Here is a 25897-nt window from a genome sequence, read left to right as displayed (position 1 = left end):
TATTTCAACTTGTATCTGTTCTCAGTTACTTAGGATCACAAAGTTTTCCACTCTCCTTTTCGAAAATGGAATTAAAAGTTTCAACTTACATCTAAGTTCCATATACTAAGGATTGTGGAATTATCCAAACAACCTAACACATGCTATATATTTTTTTTCTTTTGAGCTCATTTTTACGCTTTTGTTCATTTGCTTAGTTTTTCAAAAATAGAACTGTGCATATTCATATTTATGATTCAAAATAAATTCTAACATGTATCTATCATCATTTCTTTGAAATCCGCATAAACAACCATAATTTTTAAATCTATGTCAGAAAAAAATTTCGTGGGGCTTAAAAATCCTCTAAAAACATCAGATTTGAAATAACATTCATATAAGTTCAAACTCTTTCTTTAAAAATCTACTTTTCATGAGAGATGTGTAAACATGTGCAAGAATGTAAACAAAAATATCAAGGTGTGCATTCTACACCCTCCCCCATGCTTGAATGACACTGTCCCAGTGGCACTCCCCCATGCTTGAATGAAACTAATTGAATGCCCATGAGAGAAATAAATGAGGGAAAAGAGTAGAATAACCTGACATGAATTAAAAATGCACATTCTATGAATGTAATGAATGCAATGTATACATGACAAAACATGAAACTCATAGAAAAGATAGAAAATGAAAAATAAAACCAAATGAAATCTAGAAATCCTAACAACAAATGTAATACTGTACAAAATATGGGTTGCCTCCCATAAAGCGCTAAGTTTCACGTCCCCAGCCAGACGGATCCCTAGAAAAATCCTTCATCGTCCATGAGATCAATGGACATGAAGTCAGACTCAACCGGGCTCTATGAAGAAAAGAGTGTCATCTGTGACACTACGCACTGTGTTTTCATCCCTTCTATCTCCAAATGTAGCACCATGACTCTCTTGACATGAAGAACGGAGATTAGTCTCATCTGAGAGACTGGACAAGACTCGAGAGTCTAGGACCGACTGAGTACCAATGAATGCAACTTCAGACAAGTGGTGAATATGATCAGACTTGACTTGATCAAGCACCTTCTGCATTTGTACCTCTTGCTTACTAAAAATTGGTGATCCTAAAGGCTGAGAAAATGGGGCTTTATATAAAGACTGTAACAACTGAGGGCCTTGCCCCTTCTGCTGAGGTAATATGGAAATCGACTCGTCAGTAGAAGTGATATGGGGCTCATGAGTCGATTCCTGAGTGGAGTGACACGCCTTCCCATACTGAAAGGATGTAACAGATTTGACTGGCTCATGATGTGAAGTAGGTTGCAAGTCAAATGACATGGAATCCTCTCCCTTGGATGTGACAACAGACTGACTAGATGGGTTCCCCTCGCTTTGCCTACTGAAGGTCTCAACCAACTGTCCCATTTGAGTCTCTAGCTTGGCTATTGACTGCGTATGGGAGCTCAAAACTTGTAATATCCTATCTTGGAAGGATTGACTAAATGAAGGCTCATAAGGATGGGGTTTAGTATAAGCATGTTGGGCTGGGGGATGAACCTGTGGAAAAATGGAATGCGAGTAACCTTGTGAAGGGTTACTGGGTCTATACTGTGTCTGGGAGGGCTGATGGGATGAAAAAATAGACTGGTTTCGCCAACCTGGGTTATATGATGATGTAAATGAATCGGGCATGGGTTTAGCTAAACCTTGGGCAGCATTCACCTGCTCCTGAACGAATTCAGGATATAATGGCGCTGCCGAACAATCTGAAACACAGTGTGCAGGGCTAGCACATAGCTCGCACACTCTTTCTACTGGACTTCTCGAAGAATTGGCTAGGAATTGATCTAACTTCCTAGTCAACTGGTCAACCTTGGTACGCAATTCTAATTCGGACCCAACTTCGGAAATCCCAACTTTCCTAGGACCACTAGACAGAGATGTAGTCCTATCGAGCCGTGAAGACAAGGTATGATGCATCGTGTTTTCACTCAAGGTCTCGAATAGAGACCACGCCTCGTCCTCACTCTTGAGCATAAAAGTGCCCCCACAAGACGAATCAACTATTTGACGGTGCTTTTCAGTAAGCCCGTCATAAAAATACTGCACCAACTGCCAACGAGGCACCTGGTGATGGGGACACTTACGGAGAAGATCTTTCAATCTCTCCCAAGACTCGTGAAATTGTTCTCCCTCAATTTGAGAAAAACTGGTTATAGCTTTACGAAACTGATTCGTTTTACTAATTGGGAAATATTTTTTTAAAAATTCTTTTTGCATTCCTTCCCAAGTAGTAATACGAACCGTCTCAAGAGATTTTAACCAGTGCTTGGCTTTATCTTTGAGAGAGAACGGAAACAAAGTTAACCTCATAGCATCTTCTCCAAAATTATTGATTCGCACAGTCGAGCAAATCTCAAGGAATTCGTCGAGATGACGATATGGGTCTTCATTGCTAAGGCCATAAAACGAAGGTAACATTTGAATCACACTGGCCTTAATCTCAAAATGGCTCGCTCCTACATCAGGTCTCGTGATGCAGGAGGCGGGAGTATACGTATTTGGCATGAAGTACTCCCTCAAAGGACGGATCAAATGATGATCGTCAGCCATTGCGTACACCTTAGAGTAGACCGGTGTAGCACACGTCCTAACTTTGGGTTTTCTACCTAACTAACGCACTAAGCGGCCAAACCACGCAAACCACAAAGCGAGTGAACTAAAAACAACAAAAACTAAACAAACACCACGCAGTTACACATAACAGAGATTATGCAAAGAAATATGAAATCTATGTGTACGGTACCAATCGTACACAGTCACCTCTAAAGGGGTCCTAGTAGGTGGGCTGTGCAGAAAAGTAAGCTCGTCTCTAAGATATGCACATACGTGGTTCTAAACCTAAATGCAACACAAACACTAGGCAATAAAGTGAATACTAATATTACGCCGTTCCCCGGCAACGGCGCCAAAAATTTGATGTCTTCTTTTAACTCGTTGTAATTTTGAAAAGATTTTTATATGAAAAACATGTGAAAACCAGACATCAAATAATAAAAACCGGTTCTCACTAGTGGATGAGACTGGGTCGAACTCAGGGAACGGGAATATTTCGTATTTAAGTACACAAATCTAAACTATTCTTTATTGCCGAATTATTGAAATGTAAAAATGTTCAGAAAAGGTAAAAACAACTAACTATTACAACAAATGAATACCCTTCGCAGAGGGCGTAAAGTGCAATATTTACAAACCCAATTAAATTCCTAAATCTAAACTAAAAAGTAAAAAGACTTTATTCTTCGTACTTTGTGTCACGTAATCGCTTCCGCTCCACTCCTGTGCTATCCTGCACAATTCAACGGAACACGAGCAGTACCAAAGCTAGAACATGAAAGAAATGATAAAAGACATCTAATTGACTAATTACAATTGAAAAACTAATTCTAACTAAATCTACTAAACAATTAACTAATTAGAAAACAATTAACTAACTATTTAGTGGACTAATAACTAATGCTTACTTAACAAAAACAAGAAAATGAACTGAATTTACACTCAACATGAAATCAAAAGAGACTTAAACAAAACATGAATTTACACTGAATTGAAAGAAAACAGAAACAGTAGTTAAAAGTATAAAAAGAAAACTGGAAAAATGTAAAAAAAAACAAAACTAAAAAAAACAAAGCTAAAGGTAAAAACAAAACAGGAAATTAGAAAAAAACAGAAAATAGAAAATTACTGAAAGACTAAAACATGAACTTGGAGATTTGTAAAACAGGAAGTGCTGAATGAAGAAAAGGAAACTTAAGAATTTCAGAAAACAAAAAATGTGCAATACATGAAAAACAGGAAAAAAATTGAGATAAAAGAAGAACAGTAAACAGAAATAAAGAAACGTAAAATGAATGAAAAAAAATTTAATAACACTGAGAATGAAGAAATCGGAATTACAGGAAATCAGAATTTGCAGAAAATTAAAAAATTAAAAACAAAAACAAAACATTCAAAAACAGAAAAACTAAACAAATAACTGAAAAACAGAAATTAAACAAAAAAGAAAGAAAAACAGGAAATTGATTTAATGTGCACAACCTGAAAATGAAAGATAACGTGAATCAAATAAACAGGAAAACTAAAGGAACAACAGAAAATGCAGAAAAAATAACGAACAAGAAATTACAAGAAATTAAAGAAACAGGAAATTACAGGAAATTAAAGCATTAATCAACAAGAAATCACACAAATGCTAAACTGGAAACAGGAAATCATTCTACGATGAAAGAAAACAGAGTAAAAAAACATGAATTGAAGGAAAAATGCACTAAACAACTAATGAAAATTGAAAATGTGATGCTGTAACAAGACATTAAAAAGAACTATGAATTAATCAACATTATTTAACTAAAGAATCAAATGCATAATAACAGATCGGACGATGATTCAAAACAAAATCAGAAACAACATCTATCGATTTTTTTTCTTTTCGTTTTTCAGTTTTTTTTTTTTTTTTATTTCAGAACTAACACAGCATGATTGAACAGGAAAAAGAAGATGAAGAAGTAGATGAAGTTACAGAACTTACCGTACCAGAGGGATTAGAGGAGAAATGGCGGCCTCCACCACCACGCCGTCGCCGGATTGAGGAGTTTCCACCACCACCACCGGTTGGAAGAGATAGAGAAATAGGGAGAAGGGAAAGAAAGGGCAAGGAAGGGGTCGGCTATGGTGGAGGAGGGTGAGAAGAGAGGAAAGAGAGGGAAGAGAGGGAAAGAGGGGAAAGAGGAACGGTTCTGGCGCAAATGGAAAAGACGCCCTGGAATTTTCGATTTTGGGGTTTTTAAAAGCTTTCAAACCGGCTGGAACCGGTTTGAAACAAATGCAAACCGGTTCAAGCCGGTTTGTTTATTTGTTTTTTTTTTAATTTTTTCTTTTTCACTTTTCCAAAAATTACAAACCATGTAATGATTTGTTTTTATTATATTTTTTTTTCATTTTATTTTCAAAAGTAAAGAAAACCGTATAAATCGGTTTATTATGAAAATTTTCAAAAACAAAACTATTTATTTATAAAGAAACTTCAAAAACTAATCTAACTATATATTTTTATTTTATTTTTTTAAAACTACTATGAATATAACAAAAACTAAAATATGTATAAAAAATGTAAAATAAAACTATTTTTCATGCATTTTCTATTTTTAAATCATTTTAGCACATTTACTCGAAAACTATCATAAAATTGGGTTTTTGAAACATTTTCTCATGAAATCATGCATATTTTTATATGAAAAATCCCTAAAATATATGCATGATCAATCATCGTGCCTCAAAGTTTGTTTTCCTTGGTTATGCTCATGGACAAAAAACATACAAAGTTTTTGATTTGGAAAAAAATAAAATATTTTTTAGTCGTGACATTGTTTTTCATGAACAAATTTTTCTATTTCATAAGAGTAAAGAGATACCACCTGAACTGGTGCTGCCTTTACCTCTTTTGGACCAGTATGACTCCTCTCATTCTGCCCCAATGACATCTCTAAACCTTCATTCAGAGCAATCTTCTTCATCTTCTGACACAATCCCTAGTTCTTTGCATACTTCTGACACCTCATTATCAACCCACTTACGACGATCCATTAGAGACCGTCAGCCCTCTGTCCGATTGAAGGATGTTTATTGTGCATCGATTCAATCCTCATCTCAACCATCGTCAAAATCGATTGGAGGTACGCACTTTCCTTTGTCAAATTTTGTTTCATTTTTCAAATTTTCTCTGTCCCATAAAGCCTTCCTCACTACCATATCCCATGAAGTTGAACCCACATCATTCACTCAAGCTATAAAGCATTCCTGTTGGAGAGAGGCTATGGCTGCTGAAATTCAGGCACTTGAAGCCAACCATACTTGGACTATGACTGAATTACCACCAGGGGTCAAACCCATTGGAAGCAAGTGGATCTTCAAGATTAAGTATAAATCTGACTGGACCATTAAACGCTATAAGGCTCGGTTAGTTGCTAAAGGGTATTCCCAACAAGAGAGCCTCGATTATCATGAAACCTTTGCCCCTATGGCAAAATTGACAATTTTTTGATGTCTTCTCTCAGTATCAGCAACACCAAACTGGATTCTCCAACAAATGGATGTGCACAATGCCTTCCTTCACGCCAATCTGAAAGAAAATGTTTATATGGCTCTACCGCCTGAATTTGCTCTACAGGGGGAGCCTCAGCGAGTATGAAAACTTCATAAGTTCTTATAGGGGCTTAAACAAGCTCCTTGAAATTGGTTTGCCAAATTCTCCTTTGCATTCCTCATATTTGGTTTTCGTCAATCTCCCTCTTTACTTTCCAACAAGGTGATGCTTTCCTCGCATTACTTGTGTATGTTGATGACCTCATACTTACAGGGAACAAGGCATGTATCATACAAACAGTTAAACAATACCTTCACAGTCAATTTCATATGAAGGACCTAGGCACTTTAAAATATTTTTTGGGCATCGAGGTTGCTCGCTCAAAAGAAGGTATCATTCTATCTCAAAGGAAATATGCTATGTAATTACTTGATGAAACCGGTTTATTAGGAGCTAAACCTGTCAATGTCCCTATGGAACAATGCCAATACCTTACAAGTACTGAAGGCAAAGTGTTGCATGACCCAACCTCATATCGACGGCTTGTTGGGCGTCTCATCTATTTGACCATAACTCAACCTGATATTCTCTACTCAGTCCACATCCTAAGTCGGTTCATGCATACTCCTTGCCAACCTCACATGGATGTCGCTCTTTAAGTCGTTAGATACTTAAAGTGTCATCCAGGTCAAGGATTGTTTCTATCTTCCTCCTCTTCTCTTCAGATTCATGCTTATTGTGATTTTATTGGGTTGCGTGTTCGAAAACTAGACGTTCGATGTCTGGCTATTGCATTCTATTGGGATCTACACCAGTGTCGTGGAAGACCAAGAAGCAACCTACTATGTCCAGATCATCTGCGGAGGCCGAATATCGAGCCATGGCAAATACAGTTTGTGAGATTACTTGGCTTCGCCTTCTGCTCCTATCTCTCAGGGTTTCTCATGATTCACCCACAAATCTCTATTGCGACAATCAAGTTGCGCTTCATATTGCGGCAAACCTAATGTATCATGAACGTATAAAACATATCGACATTGATTGTCATATTGTTCACGAGAAACTGTGTAAAGGACTCATTCGTACTGCTTATGTCCATATTTCAAGTCAGCTTGCTGATATGTTTACCAAGCCTCTTGGACAAGATATATTTGTGAGATTGACTTCCAATATAGGCCTTTTGTGATCTTCATGCTCCAGATTGAGGGGGAGTGTTAAGATTGGTTTTCATGTTGTTAAGATTTGTTTCCACGTTTATTTGTTTTCTCATTTGATGGATGATCTTCAGAGGATCACAGATGATGGATCACGTCTGATTTTGTTTCCTCATTTCCTCAAGATAAGCTTATATGTATTTTCCATTGTAATTTTATTAGGTTGTCATCCGATTGTATAAAAGGGGTTGTATATGCAAGATGTAAATGATATAAAATATCTCATTTTCCCAATTGAGAGTTTCAATCGTTCTTCTTTACAACGATTTCTACAAATCGTTACTCAAGTGTAAGTTCAAATAGTCACATAGGTATTACAGGCTGAGTGCAAATCGTCACATGATACCTGGTTTTCTTCTGTGGATCATGTTTGTAAATTGCATTAATGTGACGTTATTTGTGGACCATGATACATGGTTTTCGAGTCTGCAAATTGTGCAGTGATCACTAAACAAACTACACACAAGTAAATTGACTAGCAAAAATATCAACCACCTGTTGAGCCAAAAGAACCAAAAATTGCTCACCATGGCTTTTTTTATACTTTAAATATCACACAGGAAAAAGAAAAAAATATCAAAATATCAGAATGAGGAACAAGCAACATAAACGTTAGTTGATCAACTCTTGATAAAATAATGCAGGATGGAACATCATCCTTCACAAAATTCATCTCTAAGTTTTCATAATTGTTATCCACATTTGCCCTGATTGGAATATCTTAACCAATTTCAACGTGTATTTACAGACTTCCAACTTGCATCCATATGTTCACTTTTCTCTGCAAATATTTAACAACAAACTTTGTTAAGCAACAAATAAATCATGAATATAAAATAGCATATGCAATCATACTGACAACAACCTTATTGAAATGCAGTCAATCTCAGCCAAAAAGCAAAATTTGTTTAATAATGAGATGGATTATATTAAACCTACCCTTGTTCCTAAAAAAACACTACTCATTAAATATGCTTTACACAATCTAATCCAGCGAACAATTTGTAACAGTCAATATATTATCTAGATGAAATTTACAACAATCACTTTTATAACAAGGCTTAACCAAGTTGAAGCCGAGACAAAGTCTTAATTTAGAAAGCTATGCTTTAGGCAAGCTAGAACTGTCAAAGGTATGTGTGTGTACACTCTATGCCAATGAATTCATGATTTTATTTATATTTAGCAATTTTTGCTGCAAACCAATAGATCATTTAATCTCTATTGGACGTAAGCACACATATGAGTTTGAACTTTGAAACCAATAGAAGATATATTTTGAGAATGAAACATACAAAAATTGTTTCTTAGGTATCAGATTGTCAATTAAAATGTGAAACACAACATCAAACAAAGAAACTTGTGCACCAAAATATGCAACATCAGCAACCTTCTCAAATGTCAAAAATGGTACTAGTTGTGCGTGTGGATAGGTATTAGGATCGCATGTTAGCACCCAATCAACATCTTTCCATACCTGTTACAAATTAAAGATACAATAGTTGCAAATCAAATATATGAAACCTTCCAAAGAATTATCCAGGAACTCTAATGTTTTCCAACATAAATGTTTTGAAGAAAAACTATATATGGTTTCTCTCTTGAAATGCAGACAGATCTTTCATCGCAAGCTAATAGAAGGGGGTTGTTTGTCAATTTCCTTTTTCACAATTTATTTGTTATTTTTTTTCTTTGATCTCATTTATGCATAAGTTCTGATTCTTATACTGACATGTTCTTTTTGCTTTTTCTTCTCTTTTTAGGTTTTACATTCTAATATAGATGCTTAATGAAATTTCACAAAAATAAAAATACCTAGAAATTCTAGCAGTTGCAACAAAAAAAACCACGGAGAATCAAAATGGGAGACCCATTGCATCCACAATATTGAAAGAAAAAAAAAGAGGGAGCTTTTGCAATTACAAACCTTCGGGTATATATGATGCTGGTGAGAAGCCGATGACGGGCAGACCCATTGGAACGTCCACTATAGCTTCTCCCTCGCTAGTTTTCAGGCTTTCCAGAAGTGCACAGCCTCCCTGGAACCTCTGCGGTTGTTGTTATAGTGGATTGCAAAGATTTAGGGCTGAGAGAGAGAGAGAGAGAGAGAGAGAGAGAGAGATAAGTTACCCTATGCAAGTAGGTCTGTGGAGAAATGATGTTGGGCTGACCCCGCTTCCCTGCGTTGCTTAGCTTCTTTGGAGTTGTAGTAGATATTGCAAAAATTTACGGATGGTGAGAGAGATTACCGAAAGAGTCACTGAAGGGACGGTAATGGCACAGCAAGAGTAATCATCAGAGAGACAGTAATGACACAGTAGCAGAATTCGCCTTGACCACCAAAGTTGAGATCTTTTGCCATTCTTCTCTCACCATTATCTCAAATCTAGTTTGATTCTGGTTTCACCTGGGTCTGAACCAAACCCGATCGACCAGTTGACAACCCTAGCAGTTATCTCTGTTTGAGCAAAAAAAAGTAACCAGGAAACAATCCTAAAACCTCTCTCAACGGTCACGATTGTCGAATGAGAAAAAATCTCATTCTAGAAATTACCCGATCTGAATCTTGTGTTCTCCGTATCATACATCCGAACTGAATCCGACCCCTTCACATCTACCAGGCTGTGTGGGCCCACCTGACTCTCTTCAACAGGGCCCACACAAGTGATAATATGCTTAGGTGAGAAAGGTGACGCAATAAACAAACGCCAGCAAGGAATGGAATTGCTGTCAGCAGATCCAACAACGGCTGAACGGTATCTGTATTATATTCAATTGCCATAAATTAAGGTTTTGGGCAGTCAGGTCATACTCGGGTCGGCTGCGGATAAGGACATTTTTGGGGAGCCCCCCCCCCCCCCGAATTTTATCTTGACCCGGACGGGGACCCACGTGAGTCAGCACGAGTTTGGGCCCCCCACCCAGCAGTGCACACCACCTGGGCCCTTAAAACGGTCACAGTGCTGACGTGATCAGAAAGGTGGTGTAATAATAGTGAATGGATGGTGGTGGTGAGAGAAGAATGGCAAAAGATCTCAACTTTGGTGGTCGAGGCCAATTCTGCTACTGTGTCATTACTGTCTCTCTGATGATTACTCTTGCTGTGCCATTACCGTCCCTTCAGTGACTCTTTCGGTAAACCATCCGTAAATTTTTGCAATATCTACTACAACTCCAAAGAAACTTTTATAACTATTCTCTATTCTTTGTTTAACCACAATTAGTAGTTAACTAATTTGAAATTATTTCAGTTTTATATATTTCTTAAAAAAAAATATAAGCAAAGTATTTGATGCTTTCATGGGTAAAGAACCCTCTAGTTAGAACTCATAGTGAGAGGTTATTTTCTGCTCACTATTTTTCTAGCTAAACAGACTTTTAGAGTTTTTTTCATGTTTTCTTTAAATTTGACCATATAAATGTATTCTACGTGCTTGATTTTATAGAAATCCACTCTTGGATCATATGATTATGAGAAGCGGGATGTTTTTATAAGGTTTAAAATCTGATAGTTTAAGATTTTCATCAATATTCAAGGCTTAAACAAAAAGCATATATTTTATCGATGATCCAAGTGTCGTTGCCCAGTAAATTGATCATGTCAAACACATCTTTACCATCAGATTTAAGCAAAACATGAAAAAAACTCTTCAAAAGCTCGAATAGCTAGGCAGCTAGCTAGAAAAGTGGTTAGCAGTTCTCTCTCTCTCTCTCTATATATATATATATATATATATATATATATAAAAGAAAACAGAAATATGTCTACCAACCAAATATGTTTGCTGGTATGGATCAAGATTTTTATAGGTTTTTAAAAATCTAACACCACAGATGCATTTGACGTGGTCCATTTACTAGGAATCGACTGTTAGATCATTGTAATCGGATCAAAAAATACTATTTTTATGCTTGAATATTTATAAAAATTCTAAGCCATTGATTTATTCTTCTTATACAATGTAATTGTTTCTGTATACTGGTAAAAATTTTGAAAAAAATAAAAAAGAAACTATGCAAATCTTGTTTCATACCAGTAAACATATTTGGTTGGTAGAGAGTTTGAAAAACCATGAACAGGAATTTTAAAAAGCTAAAATATGCTAGGTCCAACGCAACTTTTCAATATGATGTCGAATTGTGATGTTTCAGGCTTGCATTTAAATAAGAAAATGATACCTAAACAACAAGGGCTCCCCGTGTTTGGTAGGAGCTGTCAATGCATGTCTTCCTGTGGTGGAACGTTGCAGTTTCTAAACCCCAGTGGTACGTTGAATGATAACTGGTGGGGGTCCGCCTAACCCTGCCTTTCAAATAAAAGGAAATGGTACCTAGGGAGTGGTTTTCTTTTGTACTGAACCAGATGTTGCTCAAAGTTTATTTCTAGGTGCAATTAGACATCTGATAAAAAAAAGTGGTAATTGAGATAATTTGGAGGCAAGGTTTTGTTTACAGGTCATGTCAAGCAAACCATAAATTTAGTCATAATTAGCAAAACTCCGTTTAAAGTATTTGCCTTTCAATAAAACTTTGAAAATAAAAACAGTTAAAACTTGAGAGAAACATTTAAAACATGAAAGCTTATATTTAAACGCAATACTTAATTTCATGAATTACGGATCCAATATTTGGATTGGATCTTGGGTTCATATTACGAAGATTCTTGACTCTGAATCTCATTGTTCCTATATCCGATCTTGTTTCTCATAGAAAAATTATATATATATATATATATATATATATATATAGAGAGAGAGAGAGAGAGAGAGAGAGAGAGTTTGATTTACCTCATTTTATAAAAATTAAAACATAATTAAACCCATATGTATTGCTTGCCTATTTTTGTATAATCTTTTATGCCATTTTTCTCAACCGTCTTTTTGAATGTGAGAGCTTTCAAATAATGTATTCAGTATTTAAAGATATTTAAAGATTTTGTCGTTTCTCGTATTGCTAATTATGACGGTGACAAACTGGATTGATCATCGTACGTTTTAATTTTTTGTGAACAATTTGAATTTATGGCAACACGGAGAAGAGAAAAGGAATGCATGTGAAAAGTAGAAAGGGATTGAAGTATAAAGATAGTTTTCTTTTTCTAAATAATATAGGAACAATTATTCTTCTACCTCTTAATCATGTTTGTTCTACCGACCCATTGTCCCTAGTGGAGTGGTGTTCCTAACAAACACCATATTTTTTTTGATATTTACATAGAGAAATCACTCATAAGTTCATAAACCTAGCCGCGTTGGTTCTGCCTACCGTACTTACCGTTGATATCCCAACAGTGTATAACTTCGTGAACTTACCCCTTGCTCTCAGGGAGTCACCACGCTTCGACTTGTGCACAAACCCTTTTATTGGGGAGATTTTTGGGTCATGAAGTGCATAATGTTGGACTTTTTGTATCGGGTCCAACAGAATGTGACCCGGTTAGACACAAGCCACACCAAGAGGCTCAATGAGAGTGGGAGGGTTGTTACATGAACGTAAAAAGTTTACAATGCCATGCATGTAACCCCCACTCTTCTCCCACTGTATAAGGAGATTTATGGTAGCATGATGAGGACTACCAAGGTCATATCTCTCTCTTTGGGTTCAAGGGTCCTCTTCACCATTCGACTTGACAGCCTGAGCTCATCGAGGGCATCGTTTGGCTGAGGAGAGTGTCGTCCACCCATGTCTATCGAAGCATTGATCGAACCGACCATGGCAACTTTCAGTAAGTGGAGCTCTTTCCCTTCTTTTGTGTTTTCTGCATGTGTGGGTCCATTGACGGACTTTGTCGATGTGTAGGGTCACGGGTTTTCAAGAATCCTCCCTCTTCCCATTTTTTCTTTATCGTCCCTCTCTCCTTTTTTTTGAAATCACCGCCATGGCTACCGGCGGATGCCTACGACTCATGAAGGTTGGCTGCTAGAGGCTTGCCGTCATTGATGGCCATAGAGGCTGATCACCGGTGGCGACAAGATTACTCAGGAGTTGAGAAGGATTGCAGTCGATTGCTTTTTTTTTTTGGGAGGGGGGGGGGGTTACAGCCCACGGTGCACGACCAAGGCCGATGGTGTCTGGCCATTGGAGGTTGGTCGGCTGTTGGTCTTAGAGGCCGGCCACCGAAGGGGCTGTCAGGCAATAGAATTAAAACCATAGGAAAGGGGAATAAAACCCTCCTTTCAGGTTTTGGTTTTTTTCCCCCACTGCCATCGGCAGACAGATGAATCCGATAGTGATGGATCGTCGGAGGCCGACCGTCGCCAACGGTCGTCATGGCTAGCCATCGTGGCCGACCGTCGATGGTGGTGGGATTGGTTACAGGCATAACTGTAAACCTTAAAAGAAAAAAAATCAAGTTTTAAATCAAGAGGGTGTTAGGTTTCCATTATAACATTGTAGCTACAGTAGAACCCGAACCGGGAGAGACCCGGTCTAGAACCTGGAACCATTTTTAATGGTTCCAGGTGGATCGGGTTTGCTCTTGATCTAGAGTGACTTGATCCAAGATCTGAATATAAATATGGTAAAATATCTTGATTAACTAACTCAAGTAATCACCAAAGTGATCTGAGTTGTGTTGATTGAGGATTCTTTGGACTGTGTTGAGTTAAAATTCAATATTGCAATTTTGTGTGACTTTATAAAGCAATGAATCTACCCAAAGGCAGGTCATTATATTCTAAAGTCATACAGTGTGCAATAGTAGATGTGTACATCAGCCTATAAAGCATGTTTATACTTAAAGGTGCACTGCCAAAGTGCTTTTGGTTATATGATCTACTAGTTTCACCAATTGAAGCCAATTTATTGAGAATTGAGAAGGCAGAGTACCTTTGGGTATTATTATTTTCACCAAAGTAAAACAATAGTGGCTCTATTATGCTTGTCTTAGAAAAGCTAAATAATAAAGGGTCTTGTGTTTACCTTTTCGATTTGAGTCTCGTATGGCCATTTATAGTCTTTGTCTTTCATTCTTGTAGTACAAGGTTCATTCATTATTGATGGTTTTGGTAATATCATTATTTTAGATGAATATAATTTTTTATATTAGAAAAAAATTATTATTTACTCTGGGTTACATGGACCTAAATTTGGCTCTTATAACTGATGGACCTCTCGCTTTTATAAAACAGAGTGCAACCGATCATAAGGCTACCTCTGAGAAGTGAGAGTGCTTGAATAAGCCTTAGTATGTTGCTTTTGCAATTTAGAGTGACTAAAAATATTTGAGGCACTATTCCTCACTGCAGGACAGTGAAGAAATTTTTGAAAGCCATTGAGACTCAGTTTGTCAGTTCTAATAAGGATAGGGCTAGTACCCTGATGTCCAAATTAGTAGAGGTCGAGTTATTGACGTGAGATGGAGCTAGAAAAATGTAAGTTCCATTTATAATCCAGAAATGATTCGTGTATATATCTCATAGAAATATAAAATCAAAGTGGGTGTGCAGGAAAGGCCCAAAGCCAATCCCAGAGAATAGTAAAGTTTCTTAGGGTCTTTTTGTCCCAGTGCAGGTAGTCACACTTAAATACTCTTTTTATCTGTATTTGATATTTGTACTCTAAGTTTCATTAGTGAATAGTAGAGCTCAGCTAGACTAAGTGAGGCAGTATTCTGAGCCATACCCGAGACCATTAGCATTAGTTCCCCTAGTATGATCTTTGGAGCAAAAATAACAGGTTGATCCGTATCAATCTATGAAATATTTTGGAGACAGTAACATTTGACAACATACTTTGAAAATGGGCAATATTGCATCTCAGTTGAATGACATGAAGTTCACTATTTCTGACTTATTTCTGGTTTATTTGATTTTAACATTATTGCTAACTGAATACTGACCCTTTAAGATTTCTTATAACACACATAACAATGAGTTATCTTTTAATGATCGTTTGTCTAAGTGTGTTGAAGAGGAAGAAAGATTAAAGGGCAAGAAGGTGCAGAGTGGACATATAGCTTCTCATCAGACAAGGAATAGGCTTCAGACAAAGAAATATTTCTTCAAAAAGAAAGGCAATAAAAAAGCCTCTATGGAGAGTTTGAACTCTCACGCGAAAGTCAAATCCCAGGGTATTGGTTCTTCTAGAAAGTGCTTCTTCTATAAGAAGAAGGGACATAAGAGGGTGAAGTGCATAAAGTACAAGAAATGACTTAAAAATAAAAGTAATGAGTCATTCGTTTATCATAAGTTCTATTTAATTCATGTTTCATTGAATAGCTGGCGGAATGATTTTGATGGCACTGTTCACATTGCCAATTCTTTATAGGCACTTCTGAATAAAAGGAAACCAATAGATCATGAAAGAAGGATCTTTTTAAGAAATAAGATGCATTCTCATATGAAGAACGTTGAGACATGCATAACAGTTTTGGAGTCTGGGTTTGTTATGGATTTGGTCAATACATTTCATGTATCATCTTATAGTTAGAACCTTATTTGTATTTAAAGACTTGATAAGTTTGGTTTTGCTTTTAATTTTGAAAACTCCAAACTTATTGTTTTTAAAAATTCTATTCATGTTGGTTCTACATATTTGTGTGATGGTTTGTATCGTTTGAGAACCAAATTCTTTATTCAAGAATTCAACTCCGCTGATAGTGTGTTAATTGACAATAAATGTAGATTTATTGATGATTAATAGTATCTGCCCTAGCATCGAAGGTTAGGATATATCTCAAAAGAGTGAGTCCAAAGACTTGTGAGAGAATAAATTCTTAGATCCCTTGACTTCACATATATAGACCTATGTGTTGACTGCATAAAGCCTAAGCAGACCAACACTTATAAGAAATATGTCAAATGCAGTAGTGCTAAATTGAAAATTGTGTATATGGATGTTTGTGGGCCATTTACCTCGTGTTACAATGATGAAAAGTATTTTGTCACATTTATAAATTATTACTCGTAGTGCATGTATCTCTACTTATTGTTTGAAAAATCTGAAGTATTTCTGGTTTTTAAGGACTTCAACAGAAAAATAGAGAAACAAATTGACAAAGTTATAAAAGTACTCAGGTCCGATAGAGGTGGAAAATACTATGGATGTTTCAATGAGATGAGACAAATAGAAGGGTCATTAGTACAGTTTCTAAAAGAGAAAAGCATAGTGCCTCAATATACCACGTCTTATAGTTCCTACCAAAATGATGTGGCTAAAAGAGAAAATTACACGCTTAAGAAAATAGTTTGAGCGATGTCAAATCACTCAACCCTTCTCTTGATCTTGTGGGGTTAAGATCTTAGGACAACAATGCACATATCAAACAAGGTTCCTACCACAGCTGTCCAAAAGACTCTTTTTGAGTTATGGACATGTATGCAAGCTTTTTTGTTATATTTGCATATATGAGGATGACCAGCTGAAGCTAAATTGTACAACTCATATATAAAAGTCTGTTATCTTAGGATGACTAGTGGATTTTTTATTGGTTATCTAGAAAGATAAAAAAGTTTTAAGTTTTATTGTTCATCTTATACACTACAAATAGTAAAAACAGATAAAGCAACAACATGATGCAGAGGTTTATTGTTCATCCAATTTTATTGTTCATCCAATTTTTCTGACCACTGTCTCTTTCGATGATGTTAGAAAAAATCCGATCAATGAACCTCAATCCCAAGTAGAAGAAGTTGTTGGTGGAGATTTGTAGCCACAACATGATGCAGAGGTTTAATTTGAGCTACTTGTAGCACCTGTATGGAGGTCCATGAGGACTATAAAATATGTTATTCATTCAGACTATATGGTATATTTGCAAGAGTCTAATGATTTCATAGATATTAATAATGATCCTTCAATCTTTGGAGAAGTCATTGAAAGTGATAGATCGACACATTAGATCAATGCCATGAAAGAAAAAATTGACTATATAGAAAAGAACCAAGTGTGAGATCTTGTACCTTGACCTGATAAAGTCAGACTTTCTGGTTGTAAGTGGGTTTTTAAGACAAAAACAAACTCTAAAGGGTGGGTGAAGATGTACAAGACTAGACTTATTGTAAAGGGTTTCACTCAAATAGAGGGCATTGATTATAATGAAACTTTTTCTCTTGTCTCAACTAAGGAATCATTAAAAATAATCATACCCCTCATAGCTCATTTTGATTTAGAGCTACATTAAATAGATGTGAAGATGACTTTTCTAAATGGGGATATGGAAGAGGAGATATATATGTTACAACCTCCTACTTTCAGTGTAGATAATTTAAATAATTTAGTTTGCAAATTGAAGAAATCAATCTATGAACTTAAACAAGCCTCCCACCAATGGTATAAAAAGTTTAATCAGGTGATTTTAAACTTTGGGTTCACTGAAAACATTGTTGATCAATATATATACTTGAAAGCTAGTGAGAATAAGTTCATCATTATGGTTTTATATGTTGATGACATTCTTCTTGTAACTAATGATTTGAGTATGCTACATGAGATAAAAGATTTTTTTTTCTCATTTTGATATAAAGGATATAGGTGAGGTCGCTTATATCCTTAGAATTGAGATCCGTCATGATAGAACTAAGAGTGTTCTTGACTTCTCTCATAAATTCTATATCCTTAAGGTTCTTAAAAGATATGGGATGAAGAATTGTTCTCTTAGATCGACATCCATAGTAAAAGAGAATAAATTGATCTTAAAGTATTGTCCTCATGCTAATAATAAAAAGGTTTAGACAACAAACATTTAGTATGTTTCAGCGGTTTTGATATATATATAGATCTGCACATGATCAAACATCACATTTGTTATTGGGATGCTTGGTAGATATCAGTCTAATCTAGGCACTGTATACTGAAAAGCTACGAAGAAAGTCATGCACTATTTATAAGGAACAAAGGACTATATGTTAACCTATAGAAAGGTTGACCACCTAGAGATCGTTGGATATTCTGATGCGGACTTATGAGAATGTCTCGATAGTAAAAAGTCTATTACTGAATACATCTTGCTATTAGCAGGTGGTGTTGTCTCATAGAGAAGTGGGAAGTAGTCTACAACTACAGCTCATACCATGGAAGCAAAATTTATTACTCTATATATAAAAGACTTCATCTCAGGCCATATTGAGAAGAAACTTCATTACGAGCTTTGGTATTGTAGAATCTATTAAGAGGCCACTAAAGATCTTTTATAATAATGAAGCTATTGTGTCTTTCTATAATAACAACAAGAGCTCCACTTTATGAAGACACATAGAGTTAAAGTACTTTATTGTTAAAGAAAGAATGAAGAATCATTTAATATGTATTGAAAACATCAACACAAAGGAAAAGACTGTGTATCCTCTTATTGAAAGACTAGCACCAAGATTGTATTCCCAACATGCAATGATGATAGGTTCATTTGATTCCTTTTGATGTACGATAATACATTATGGTTTTATGTGATTATATTTCTGAAACTAAATTGATTCACTATGATTTTGTATATTATTGATTATGTGTAAAGGGTCTCTTATTTTGAAAAGAGAATAGCAGAATAACAATATTAAAAGGACCAATATAATGTATTTGAGACCAACCTATTATAAAGGTATTCTTAATATGCTAAACACTGAAAATGAATAATACTGTAATACATGCAAATATGCTATCTCATATAGAGGTATTCATCTCCATGACTCATATAATTCATTCTTGTGATAAAAGATAACATGTAAACCCACATGAAAATTGAATCAAAATAATGATAAGAAACATCGATTATGTGTTTTTTCGTGTCAATAGGTCAAGTGGGAGAATGCTGAACTTTTTGGATCGAGTCTAATCGAATGTAACTCGGTTTGACACAGGACACACCAAGATACTAAATGAGAGTGGGAGGGCTATTACGTGAATATGAAAGGTTCACATTCAATATGTGAATGTGAAAGGTTCATATACATGAATGCCATGCATATAACTCCACTCTTCTCCCAATATATAAGGAGATCCATGGTAGCTTGACAAGGACTACCAAGGTGATCTCTCTTTTTGGGTTCAAGGGCCCTGCTCACCATTCACCCTGATGCCCTGGGCTCATCGAGGGCATCGATTGGCTGAGGAGAGCATCGACCACCCACGTCTATCGAAGTGTTGACCAAACCGACCATAACAACTTTCGGTAAGTGAAGCTCTCAACCTCCTTTTGTGTTTTTTGCCAACACATAACAATATGGTCAGCTTGAAATTCATACATGAATTGGTGTAAACAGATATGGATGGTTCCATGATAATCATATCCAACTTTTACATTTTACACATGATAACAATATATTAGGGTGGGCACTTAAAATACCAAGGTGAGCTGTGCTCACCCTAACTTGAACCCCTTATTGGGGGGATTTTTGGGTCAGGGTAGTTACGACCCACTCTGGCTTCAATGTGGCTCCGCCACTGGGTGTCGTCGCCCATGAGATTTGAACCTAGAGCACCTGCCTAGAGTTGTAGGTAGCATCCCACTACGGCAAACCTCTTTGGGGTTTATGAGAAAAATAGCCATCACAACACCCAAAAAAGAGTTGTATGTCAATTCTAAAGTTTGTATAAATCAAATTAAATTTCATGGAGTACTATGAGATCCACTTTAATAGGGGTTAACTATATATAAAATCTTAGTCACCAACTGAAGAGACATCTGAGTTCGAAACCTATGAGCGAGCATCCCCTGAAGCCGGGTGTACTCCCTGGCAAGTAAGGGAATTTGACCCAGTCCTAAACATGGTATATGCGAAACTCCTGTGAATATTTGTTTTTTTTTTTTTTACCAACGGGGTCTCCGCTTGTCTGGTAGGAGCAGCTAATGGACGTCACCTTGTGTTGGGACGTTGCAAGTTCGAATCCGAGTGGTATCGTTGTATAACTGGTAGGTGTCTGCCTAACCCCAAAACAAATTTGAGAAACGGTAACTAAGAAGAATGACTAAAGCAAAGTTAATGTGACACCAGGAGAGCGGATACTGTCACAAGAGCTCTCGTGACACAGCTGGTTCTGTGCGCTTTCAAGCATAGTTGGAAACTTAACAAAAACGCTGAAATTTAAGAAGGGCTGTTCTTGAAATTTAGCCGTTAGAAACCAAAATTCTATGGGCGCTTTGCTTACCATTGACTGCCAATCATATTTTGAATAAAAATCGCGGATTAAAAGTTAAAATAATATTGTTTTGGTGACATGTGTAGAGAGAAAAGCAAATACCAAAGAAAATTGATTGAGATACGGCAACAAGCTGTCCAAAGAATAGAATATATATATATATATATCTAGAGAGAGAGAGAGATTTGTATGGGTTCACATACATGGTTCTTAAGGTGTATGACCGACTAGGATAAGTTGAATTTATTTATTTTTATAAGATATGTTGAATCTTAAAATGATGTGTAAAACCACAAATAGATAACACAAGAGGGAGACGATATTGGATGACGCCCTATTATTCATAAAGAAATCACGAAAAAGCCAATGAGATACGGTAACGTGGTCCAAATATATAGAATTGTTATGTTTGAAGAGTTAAAGATTTGCTCGTGAGTCGTGATGACTTTTGAACATGACCAAAATGAACTTTCGCTGAGCATCCATCGGTAAAGGGTTTTTTCCCTCAGATTTTTTAGCAGTTACAAAAGTTACTGTTGACCTTTTTTGTCGTTGCTAAAGGTGTTGATTGGCAGAATCTTGCACGGAACGTCTCTCTCTCTCTCTCTCTCTCTCTCTCTCTCTCTATATATATATATATATATATATATATATATATATATATATATATATGGTTAATCTAACATTAAACTAATTGGTTTAACATTTGATAGATTGAATTTTATGAAAATAACTAAAATACCTTTAAAAGTGACAAATGACTATTTTTTGAGCATTATAAGTTTTTGAACTTTTAAAAAAAATCGAAAAGTTAAACACTTTTTCTAAAAAGATTTTATGAATTCATCGAATTTTTACCTTTTTGACTTACAAAAGTAATCATACATTTTTAAAACTATTTTTAATCATTTTAATATAACTGACTTCATCGAATGTTAAACACAGCTATTTTAATATTAGATTAACCCATATATATATATATATATATATATATATATATATATATATATATATATATATATATATATATAGCAAGCTGAGGTTAGGCAGACCTCAAGGCAAAAACAAGATATAATAAAAAAATATATTATAAATCGTTAGGATCACGGATCCAATCTATGGGCTTGTCCTTCTAAAACTGACTTTGCTTCAGTAGACCCATCTTGGCCAATAACATGGCCATGGTATTTTTACCAGTGGAAACGATTGTAGATCAGTTGTAAATGTTCCTCTTTCTTATATCCTGGTGGTCCTCTACCTTCTAACATAACATTTTTATGAGCAGTCACATTTCTTGATCTTTCAAAGATGGCGTTAGATCTGTTTGGGATGTATAATAAAAAGTGTGGCCACACAAACTACTCATATTGGTGGCCTGAAATTAGGTTGGAAACCCATCCCAATCATAATTTAAAACCCTGGTTGTTCCTAATGGTAAAACCAGTCGATCCATTATATATATATATATATATATATATATATATATATATATATATATATATATATATATATATATATATATATATATATATATATAGTGAGTGGTAACTGTGCGACTCTTAGGTGTTATCAGCTATTTATGGGACGCTGCTGAGCGTCCATCTTGGGCGTGAAGGACACTCAATGTTTTTTCTGCAAAAAAATGCTGAAACAGCATTAAAAAATGGCTTTAGCGGCACTTTTTGATTGACGCTAAAGGTCCCAAATTCGGCTGGGACCTTAGCGGTGCTCGAAACCACCACCAAAGTTCTTTAAAAAAATTGGTGGACACATCTTTTATAGGCTTTAGTGGCACTTTTTGAGTCCCGCTAAAAGCCCCAATGGTGAAAAGTGCCGCTAATTCTTTTTCAACTCAAAAGACTTGCTTTTCAGCAATTTTCCTGCTGTTTTTTTCAGCAAGTTTTAGTAACTATTGCAGGTTTTCCATTGGTTATCATTTTCAAAGCTCATTGAATTGAACTACCCTCCATCTTTTTGGTCTTAAAGAATTGAACTACCCCCCATCTAGAAAATTTAGCAAGAAAATTCTTTATTGTTACATGTACCTACGTTTCTATGCTTCCTTTCTTGGCCTTCACAGTACAACTAAATTGACCACTATAAAAAAATAGACATATTGGTATGCATCCCTATTGTGCGTCGTTCAATTACTAAATTATGAACAAATTCCATAAGATGCCACGCCTTCTACCAATGACCCTAAAATCCTTTACACTATTTAATATGAGTTACAAATGAAGTCCTGCTTACGGATTATTACTTCATAGAAAAGTAATTCTAATCAAGACATAATTTTTCCATTTGGATCCATACCAATCAGCTCCATGTGGGGATAGAAAGTGGGTCGGGTATGACCTGGTCTTGGCCTGGTACCAGATCAAGTAGGGCCAGTGTTACCAACGGCTTGTCTGGCAGGACCACTTAGTCCACGTCAACTTGTATTGGGACATTGCAAGTTCTAATCCCATGGTAATGGTATGGTTGTATAACTGGTAGGGGTCTGCCTAACCCCAGCTTTCTCTGTCGAAAAAAAGTAGGGTCAGTGTTTGGTAAAAATGTAAGGGTTCCGATTAACTATAAGGGTCGAACCCATGAAGTCTGCTTACAATATGTACTGGGTATGGTTTATAAAATTGTATACCAAGCCCCATACCACCCGAATTTTGATTAAGATCTGCGTTTTTTCAATGTAAAAAACATAAAAAAAAATATATTTTATCACGTATGGATGGGTATGGTTTAAGTAATCTTTATTGAACGTGATTATGCTTTTCCCTATGAAAGATTCAATTGAAAGCCTATTTCCAAAACACTTCATTAAAAGTATGAAAATATTTCGTTAAAGTTGTGATAAAATCCTTATATTTCCAAATCGGTCAATTTTATTTTTTTTGAATTTAAACAATCATAAAAAACATAAAAATAAAATATATTAATAAAAAACATAAAAATAAAAAAAATTAAAGAAAAGAGCCGAAGGAACCCTTATTCACCACAAATCGGGCGATTCAAGGTGAATCAGACGATATTTTTAAGGGGGCTGAATTTGCCCTTTTTATTGAATCGATTTTGAGCCGATACAAAATATGATTCAGGCTGATTCCATTCAGTTCTTACAACATGGGTTTAAATGCTCGATTACCACAACATTTTATGTTTTTTCAACAAAATGTCAAAAACATTGTTCATTTTTATTTCACATTTTTTAGATTCTTGCTCCTTTTTCTGACATATTTTTGTATTGAAATTTAAACTTTGACAATTGTTTATTTTGCTTGAACTTCCACCATTTGAATCGATGTTGTCAGAACTGGTTTCAAACCTGAATCGATTTTCAAAGAGATTCAGAGAATTAGCCGATTTAGAATTTTTTTTTTGGTTAACTTCAAAGATCATAAAAAATCAAAATAAAAAAGTACAAAAAAGTTGAAAAGAGGGATTCCTGAATCATGGTTTAATCAGCTAATCTTTGAGTACGGCCAAATAGTGAACCATGAATCGAATCAATTTGAGGATAATTCGGTTCGAGTCTGACAACATTGACTTGAAAATTTCACAGAAAAATTACCCTACTTTTGTCACCATCCCATAGAGGAGAGAGCAGGTCGATGTAAGCTAACTTTGTCATTTTTCCCTCTTACCCGTTTTACCCTTGTCCGCGAAAAAAAAAAAAAAGGATGGCATCAGTTCAGGCGCAGCTCTAACGTTCATCTCAAAAATGAACGACACTCATCAAAGAGAGAGTGTACAAGCTCATTATGAGCCGTTCATTTTATGCCACTCAGATGCCATCAATCCGGATCATGAACCGCATCGGGGAAAAAGTATGGGACCCATCCAAGTGATGGGCATCCCATTCGTACAGGTTTTTGATGCCATTCATCTTGAGATCAACGGCACACAGAGGTGCTCTGACGGACCTGAACCCATCTCAACAAAAACAAAAAAAAAAAAAAACTTTTTTTTTGGCGGCCACCAATGAGAGCCAATCTAACTGCCACGTGTCCTTATAATGCATATTGGATGACGTTGGGCTTCAAACGTAAGGCTGATAAAGTCATCCGACCTGGCGGCCGTGCGTCATTGACCAACGTGTTAGCCCTTGTAGTGGATTATCCAGTGACCAGCCTACCATGGTTCAATCATCTCACCCTGTCCCCACCCTTTTTTTCTTTCATGCTCACCAGGAACGAAGCATCCAAAAAAAAAAAAAAAAAAAACAACCATAAAAATATGGGTATTTAATGCCACCCCAATTTATCATCAAAGCCCACAGCACTTGCAGTCCTAGTGGTGCAAGAAAATACAACACCAGCAACGATCAATCCTTAATTCCTTATCTTCTCGATGCAGAACTCAACTCTTCCTTTATATGGTTCCCCTGAATCATACTGCTCTTGGGAGGGCTTTGCATCACAAGAAGTGTTGCCTTTCAACGAGAATGATTCAGATGAGATGCTTTTGTTTGATGTGCTCATTGAAGCCACGAAGAGAACAGGGGACTCACAGATCTGCAACAAGAGTGAAGAGGGCGAAGACAATCACTCAGGTGGTGCAAGTCCAGAAGGCGAAATGACTAAAGAGAAGTACTACAGAGGAGTTCGCCGACGCCCGTGGGGAAAGTATGCTGCTGAGATAAGAGACTCCACAAGGAAAGGAATCCGTGTGTGGCTGGGAACTTTTGACAGTGCAGAGGCTGCCGCGCTTGCTTACGATCAAGCTGCTTTCGCAATGCGGGGATCCATGGCCATACTCAATTTCCCTGTGGAACGTGTTAGGGATTCGCTCCGTGACACGACTTATGGTAAAGACGGGTGTTCGCCAGCGATCGCACTCAAGGAGAAGCACTCCATAAGGAAGAGAAACAAGGGCAGAAAGCAGAAGGGTACCAGTGAGTTGAAGAGGCCTGGAGTCAGGATTCAGAATGTTGTGGAGTTGGAGGACTTGGGAGTTGAGTACTTGGAAGAGCTACTCAGCTCATGTACAAGTGAAGGGGTTTTTTAAAATTTGTAATGATTCCTTCCTCTCTCTGCCTTTTCCCATCTCTCTTGAAGAAGAGAACGCCCGCCCATGCAGTTTTTAGACCATGGAACTTGTGTATTGTTATAGAGAGGATTTTTCCCATGAACTTTTCTGCTTTCTTTTTTTGATTTCTTTATCATGTTTGATAAATAAACAGAGCTTTTGACGGTATGTTCTTTTGGTAACCCCAAGAGTCACTTTTACTTTACTTTAAAAAGAAGGTCCAATCAATGGTCCATGAGAGATTCATACCCTAATGCTATAATTATAATATAAGATAATTTGTCCACTGATCTATAATTGATTGTTGATATTGGTATGTGTGTACACGTGTCACGAGCTTTTGACCACTGAAGCAACATCTTTAGATTTGCAGCAGGAGGTGGGCTCATTTTTTTTAGATAGAAAAATACAAATATATACACTAGTGGGATTGGAGGCAGAGACCTTTCAGTTCTGACAGCGCTACCTAA

General features: G+C 36.3%; 1 pseudogene; it reads left to right on the top strand.

Annotated features, from left to right (window-relative positions):
• Window positions 1-24676: 24676 nt before the first annotated feature.
• Window positions 24677-25609, top strand: LOC149822361 (ethylene-response factor C3 pseudogene; annotated as a pseudogene).
• The last annotated feature ends 288 nt before the right edge of the window (window positions 25610-25897 follow it).

This window comes from Nuphar pumila, chromosome 11 (genome assembly GCF_984573655.1).
Source record: "Nuphar pumila chromosome 11, dmNupPumi1.hap1.1, whole genome shotgun sequence".
Classification (NCBI taxonomy): Eukaryota; Viridiplantae; Streptophyta; class Magnoliopsida; order Nymphaeales; family Nymphaeaceae; genus Nuphar; species Nuphar pumila.
This window is presented reverse-complemented; position numbering and strand designations above follow the sequence as displayed.